At 31.7% G+C, this 7,944-nt stretch overlaps 1 long non-coding RNA gene across 1 annotated transcript; it reads right to left on the bottom strand.

Moving 5' to 3' along the window:
* Positions 1 to 679: 679 nt before the first annotated feature.
* Positions 680 to 7,139, bottom strand: LOC131079172 (uncharacterized). Its single transcript, XR_009113942.2, has 2 exons — positions 6,855 to 7,139; positions 680 to 1,115 (listed from the first exon to the last, which is right to left on the bottom strand). It is a non-coding gene; the product is annotated as an uncharacterized LOC131079172 (long non-coding RNA).
* Between the last annotated feature and the right edge of the window lie 805 nt (positions 7,140 to 7,944).

Below are 7,944 nucleotides of genomic sequence, written 5' to 3'. Positions count from 1 at the left end.
TACCAAAAATTACATATAAATGACTAAATTTGATGACATGACCATTAATAGTTTAATGCCAGTCATTAATCACGTGACCATTAGTAGCTTATTGCCAGTCATTAATCACGCGACCAAATTTATGACTAAACTATTTTAGTCATTTACTAGTTTTGATTGATAAATTTAGTCATCGATTTGGTTATTGATTTAGTCACTAATTTAGTCATTAATTTAGTCATTGATTGTTGTTATCTAGTCATTTATTTAGTCATGATAGTCACTAATTTAGTCATATATTTAATCATTAGTTTAGTCATTGATTGTTGTTATCTAGTCATTTATCTCATGATAGTCACTAATTAAGTCATATTTAATCATTAATTTAGTCATTGATTGTTGTTAAGCAATCATTTATTTAGTCATTATAATCATTAATTATCTTCAATTGGTAGTATATTTAGTCATTTTTATTCATTGATTTCCGTCCATTGGTAGTATATTTAGTCATTTTTATTTACTGGTTTCCATTAATTGATAGCAAATATAGTCATGATATAAATAACTTATTAAATACCATAAATTTTATAATACAAAAATAACATAATATTAAACTTGAACTAAAACATAAAAACAAATAAAAACATTACATATACGAACAAACTACAACATGCTAGAATTAAAAGATTGATTCAACATCTTGATAAATAAAGGTAACTTGCAATAAAAAAAAATAAGATGTCAAAGTTGTCTAAAAGTTTCCAACTCTTTCAAATACACCATGACCATTAAGCCCCACATTCAAAATATTGCATAAAAAAGTGAGTCAAGATGTCTAACAACTAGTACATGATAAACATGATCAACTATGTCATTTTTTGCAAATATTTTAATGGCCACCATGTGAAAGTTCCCTGTTTCTCTTTCAGATGGACAACTTCATCTATTTCATTTTCATAAGCAAGGGGTATGTTACTTGTGACCTTTAAAATATTTATGTTTGCATCTCTTGTTCCTTTCAATTTGACTCCATGTACAATAGGTAGGGAGTGAATCCGCTCAATGCCCACAACAACACCATCAAACAGATCCAACACCTTAACTTTATCCCTTTCTTTGAGTTTATCAATACATTTCTGCAAAAAGAAAAAAAAAGAAAAAATAACACGTTATATTACATAGGTAATGATTACCCTAGTTTGCATAATAAAACAACCATTATTTACTTAAATAGTACTTGCATGTGTGTTAAAATAATTGCAGAAATAAAATTTCAAAAATGATTGCAAAAACAAAATTTAAAAAATAATTGGAATGATTCTATAGCCGAAACAAAAGACATTGCAACAACTCCATGAGTGCTATAGAAAGTTGTTGAAACATTTACACAAAAGCTTTCACTACTAAATATTAATTTGATCAAAATATATTCACCATTCTGGAATATAAGTATTTCTTTGAGGTTGCTAAGATGTTAATATAGTTTTCTCAGAAGCATCTTGTTTTATCTGCTAAATGTTCTATGAACACGTATACAAGTGAATGTAGTGATTAATGAACAAGTAGTTAAGTTGTTCGTATCCAAAAGGTTACAGACCATGAATCTCGGTCAAAAAATCACCTAGGATAAAATACATTAAGCAATTATAACGATAGTAGAAGGATTTGTGGGTTGGTTTGAGAATGGGATTAAAGATCAGAACTTATGTTTATAAAGGCATTCTATAGAAGACAAGGCATTCTGTAGCAGCCAAAGATGTGATAACAGAGAAGTTCGAGGACAGATCCAATGATAAAAATAGAGACCATATGCATAGAAAACGGTTGTGAAAAGTTCTAAAAGGGCATCTGCAGTGTAAGCCATGAGAAAACACCTCAAAGAGTATTGTGCAGCAATCACATGACTGCTAAAGACACAAGAGGACAGTTAGAAGCTAGATCACTAAGCAAATAGAAGCAATGTTGAGTGTAGAGAATAAAAGAGCAGGAAAGACAATGAACAATCTATACAGTGAATTCAACAGAGGTGGAGCTTTTCTCCAAGTCCAAAGAAGCAATATCTCTGCCATAATAGTGAATGGAAACTCACAAAAAGAACAGAGCAATGGGACAAAGGTATAAATCTAAGAATAATGAAGAGCAGACCCTGGGATCAATGAAAGCAACATTCACGCTTTTTAGACATGGTTGAAAATATACTGATTTGAAACACAAATGGTAAAAGACACTTTTCTCTATCATGAGATAATCAACCATAAATATGAGCAGTCCCTTTGATTGTTATAGGTTAATAAGAAGATATAAAATGCAGATCTGTCTGAAGGGTGGTAAAATACACAGTGAGCAACAACTAAATGAAGTATTTAGCCTACTCAAGAAGGTAAATATTCTAGATTTGTGAACAAAGATAACAATGAATTCTTAAAGCCTAAAGGACAATCATTCACACTTAAGATAGTCATTGTGGAAAGGAAATGACAGTACCAAATATGTCAAAGATCAAGGTTTTGAGTGTTTAGAATAATGTTGATGATCACAATGATTACAACCTATTCAAGAAGGTATGAGTAGTCTTTAGAAGACAAAGGTCAACATGAGCATATCACAGTAAAAGATTGTCAAAGCGTGAATGAACTGATCTCAGTCTCTGTACAAGTCAATAAGATAGTCATAGTCTTATTTAAGAGCAGATCTCTTCATGAAGAGGTTGTTGATCAGAGCACAGCGTATGTTGCAATACATCTTTTCAAATCTTCTCAAGATAGTGGTAATTTGTTGAAGAAGACAGTTGTCGGTATTAAGAGGCCAGTCTAGAGTCAAAGCAACATTTTGGAAGGGAGTGAGCCCTCATGAAGAAAGTTTAGAGCTTCACAGTAAAGACCAGAGCATTGAGACGATGCGGCCATGATAGAGAACAAGGCATGAATATGTAGCGCACATATTTAATCAAGTGGAAAGTCATAGTCCTAAATGAGATGAAAGCATTCATTCTTGACAATGAAATAGATAAAGGACATTATCAAAAAGGATTGTGATAACATTTTGAGGCATTAATCCCCTTTTCTCTTTGGCAGCCATGTATTGTTTTTAAGAGCATTAATGACCTTGACTAAGAAAGAAAAGGTGAAAGTCTTGACATTGAAATTATTAGAAGGCTATTTACTATTAAAAAGTATGGTAAAACAAAATATTTATTCTGTAGAAGCCATGAGGACATAACAGTGACTATAGATGGTGCAAAGAAAAGTAGTCATAGTAGCCAAATGATAGTGATGAGGTCTGAGATAGTGTTTGAAACAAAGAATGAGTAACGATGAGCAGTCACTGTATTTCAACAAGTAACCTTATAGTAGTGAATTAAGAGCAGAGGACATAAGCTAAAATGCAGAAATAGAATGGTTATGATAGTCATTAGGGCTGTTGTTGCAGCTAATGAGGGAAGAAATGATGAGATAAGTCTGAGACAGAGTCACTATCTCTATCAAAACTGAGGACAATCCCTGAAAAGGTAGATTGATAGGGTTATGTTTCAAAATACAATCATATAAATCCTTGATAGCAGCCATAGCCACTAAAAGATAGTCAAAAGGCACAATCATAGCCCCAATGATGGTAGTCACATAACAGAGATTCAAGGAAGGCTTTCAAGGTGAATAATATATCATGCAATCTCTATCTTAGAGCAGTATGATAGTCTTAGAAAAAGATAAAGAATAGAGGTCTGCTCAAGTAGAGAAAGACAGTGTCCATAACACTCTAATTGGTTTTTATTAGCACAAGGAGCACAATGCAGTTCTATAAGATCTTGAAGCATTGTGATAAGAAAGATTAAGAGACAAATACAAAGTGTTCATAGAATAATAATAAAGGTGAAACCATATGATCATAAAGATAGAGATGCCTTGAGATATTTGATACAGTCTAAATAGAGATGCATATTAGACACAACCCTAACAATCAAAGAAGAGAAATCCTAGTTCTTCATGATATACAAAACATTAATGAAGCACTTTGAAGATTTTAAGTCTTATACAAAGCTATACAAGGGTCTTGACAACATGTTTTTTCAGCCTTTTTCATCTTAATACACGTGAAAGAGGAAGGTATGCCACGTTCTTCTCAGATACATCTGCTATTCTTTATCACTAGAGAAACTCTTAGTTGGTTCTTTCGTGTTTACTTATGAAAACACATATAGTAGGTGAGAAATATCAAGAGAAAGATGAACTTCCATAAAGCCATAGAAGCAGATCATTAATGAATCTCTAGTGTGCATGTCGCAAGTACAGAAAAACATAATATTTCCGGGTCTTTTCTTTCTAAATCAATTAGCTTTAAATAAGCCTAATAAGATCGTCGCTCAAGCTTCCTTTGTAATAGGATTTGTTCTTTATTTTTATTTTTATTTTGAAAGAAACATTGCTCCTTTTACTGCAATACCTCTAAGTTGCTTTGATTATTAGCCAAGGATATACAATTTTCTATCAAATATAGTTAATGAGGGTTTCAGTCTCATAAAAAGATCATTGCCTTTCTCAAAAAATGGAGAAAAAAGATCTTAAAAATGCATATGACTATAATAGTCCCTTTAAGGACAATATAGCAGTCCACTGAAAATACAAGAACCAATAAGACAATGACAGTCCTTATAATAGTGAGTTGGGGTCATAGAGATGCTGAGAAAAGGGTGTTGGTAAGGTTATTGAAGGTTTGAAATAATAAAAGAATGAAACGATAAGATGTAATAAAAAGTGCAACAAGGGTTATTATCTTGTAATGATGAATTAGTCAGATGCAAAGTTTTGACAGAGATGATCCATCAAGTGTATCAAAAAGATAGCATACAGTCCGAGCATAGCCTTTCACAGTCACAAAGCTGAAGCAGGCATGAAGAATAGAGAAAAGGTTTGTAACAAGGGTTTGGAGATATAGACCATCCTGGGATTCTTACCTCATCAATTAGAAATGATTGGTTAATTTGAAGAGGGGCTTCTTGACACTCTTGTTTGGAGAACAATTTGATATTGTTGAAACATAACTACAAAGAGATTCATTCACAACCTAGAGACAATTTGACAATGAAAGTAGTAATTGTATTCAACATATAAATGATGGTTTTCCCTTTCCCCTTCTAAGTTTTATACTTCTCATTATTAAGTTTTTATTAGGTACTATCATTTTATGCGTTTTTCAACTAAATTGTATTTTAATCTAATAACTTCAATTTTTTTATTAGGTTTAATTTTTAATTTTTTATATTAAATTCAATAGTTATTTCTGAGACTTGGCTGCTACCAGTCGGGAACAGAGGTTCTCAAATATGATGTAACCTATCTTGCCTTAAGTTGTATTGCAGTTTAGGACTTCATAATCTTTGATTACTATCTGAAACGATAGTTGGATTTATTGTTGAATATTACTTTAGGTTAGGCTAATATTCACATCCTTTAGTGACTTACCAATCAATCTATATCTTAGAGGTAGTTTCAAATCGTGAATTGACACTTTGATTTATTTATATGTTCAAATCTTTGGTATGTTTATAATATGTCAATAGATAATTTTGTCAAACCTTTGTTCATGTTTATAATATAAGACAACCAATGACCTCACTGAAACTTTGCCCACAAAACTTAAACAACAAAGCAAATGAAAGGGAAAACGGCTAATCCAAAATATCAATGCAAAAGCTCTAAGTAATAAATGTGTGATGAACTAAAATGATAATAACAAAAATAAAAATTACTGGGGTTTTAAAAAATACCTATAGATGACAAGGAGGGTTGAATTATATCTTCAGAACTCTTATTGTAGCTCTTACAACACGTGCAAACACCCATAATTCATTAATCAGGCTATAATTTTTTTTCAAGTGAACATGCTGTCTTAACTGAGAATAAAAGTTGTGCAAGAAATCTCTACCTTTAAGAAACTCTTGTATTGTTCAATAGTACTTTATAGTGATTGCCAGTACCCTAGCTTGTCATTTCCAAGTATTAGCAAAAGGACATTTGCAGAATGCATTAGAGAATTCACTAATTTCAAAAAAATCCGAGATTTCATGATTTAATATAATAAAATTTGTGATTTCAGGTTCCAATTTTTTCTTTTAAAACAAGCTTTTTAATCATGTTTTTACTAGGTGTCAAGCCAACAAAATCATTGTAGTTTGCAAAGGAAATACTTCTTGCAAAGTAATTCTTCCCTTGATATTATCTACATGAAAGATGAATCATTTAACAGTGCTGAGGATTTACTGAGAGATGAGAGTTAAAACATTTATTGGTGCTGAGGAGCTATTGAGAAATTGGATCAGAGATTGGGGAGGAATTCGTCACGATTCTGAAACAGTATATTTTGGTGAATGTTTAGTTGAAATCTTTGTGCTGATATAATTATCTTTGTGCAATTGAAATAGAAAAAATCAATAAATCTTTTATACTACATTTTTTATTTCAATCTTTCTAAATAAAAAATAAAACGAATGTAGCGAGATATTTTTGGTTGAAACTGGCAATGGAAAGAAGGAAATCTGTTGTAAAATGCCCAACAATATAAGAAGATGAAGAATTTGCCTTTTCAGGCAAGTGCATAAGGAGATTCAAAATATTATTTAGAGCAGCTGAAAGCTATTAATAATTAGTATTACTTAACCGCAAATCAACTTTTATTTGTAGAGATACAAACCGTAGATCTCAAATGCTAAAAAATAGTAAAATTTCTTCCCCCCAAAAAAAATAAACTAAAAAAATAGTTTTCTCTGTAAATGTGAGAAAAAATTAACAAATAATTTTTGTTAAATGGCATGTACACAAAACCAGAGGTATGTATCAACCAAGAAAACTTTGACCTTGCTAAATTAGATAAAAAAGTACCTTTTTCCAAACAGTTTCAAAACTGTTAGCTATCGAGCCATGCTGCTAAAGTCTCATTCCATACAGGAATGGTAATCTGTTCAAAATTCACCAAGCTTAACTATTTCTTGAAAAAAAATATGCCTTTCCATGGATTTCATCTTATGAGATGAAAGTGCTAGATTAACTAGAAATTTTTACTTGGACCAACTTTTGCACAGATAGTTCTAAGACCTAACCATTTATAGGAGCAATATAAAGTGACGGGTGCTAGGAAAAAGAGCTTTAAGTTAATCTTCACAGTGGTTGCTCTTGAATATAATCCAGACAAAGTGTTTTTTGAATGATTGGAATGCATTGAAACTTATATGAAAAAATATTAACCTTCCATAGGTTCAATACCATGAGATAGAAATATTAGAATAACAAAAAGAAAATTGATTCGAAGACCCATGATCATGTAAAATTAGTGTTGCAAAGTAGTTTGAATGAGAACCTCTCTGTTTCTTTGAGTACAACCACTATCATTTGAATCTGTCGTTCCTAAAGATAGCCTCTCATAATTAACTGCAACAGTAAATACTTTCATTAATAACATTTTGCGATGGATATTATTACACTTTACTTAAGTTAACTTAGGATAATGCATATCTTCGTAGTTTGGATATGAGATACTTAGGGAAGTGTGCACATAAGGATATAGCTCGTAGGAGAAATTCCACCTTTTGTGGTCTTATTTTGCTGTTACATTCCACATTCGGTGGGTCATCCACCTCTTGTGGAATATTATATTATTTCTCCTACCTACCCCTAGTTTTTCTTACCTACCCTTGTTTCTCATTGAGCTACATGTCATGATTGTGTGCTCGTATATCCATATGACCTTGCCTATATAAGCAGGCTCATATTCATTGTATTGGTTATTCCAGTTGATCATTTGTATATTGATGAGAATACAGTTTGTTCTTGTCATTCTATTGTTTCTCTTTATGCTTTTCATTGTGCCTTTGATCTTGGCAAAATCTCACATGATATCAGAGCTATTGGGGCTTCATTGATTGGTTTTGGGAGACATCTTGGAAGGCTTCTATTTTTGGATCTGAGGTACTAC

Source organism: Cryptomeria japonica, chromosome 8 (genome assembly GCF_030272615.1).
Source record: "Cryptomeria japonica chromosome 8, Sugi_1.0, whole genome shotgun sequence".
Lineage (NCBI taxonomy): Eukaryota > Viridiplantae > Streptophyta > Pinopsida > Cupressales > Cupressaceae > Cryptomeria > Cryptomeria japonica.
This window is presented reverse-complemented; position numbering and strand designations above follow the sequence as displayed.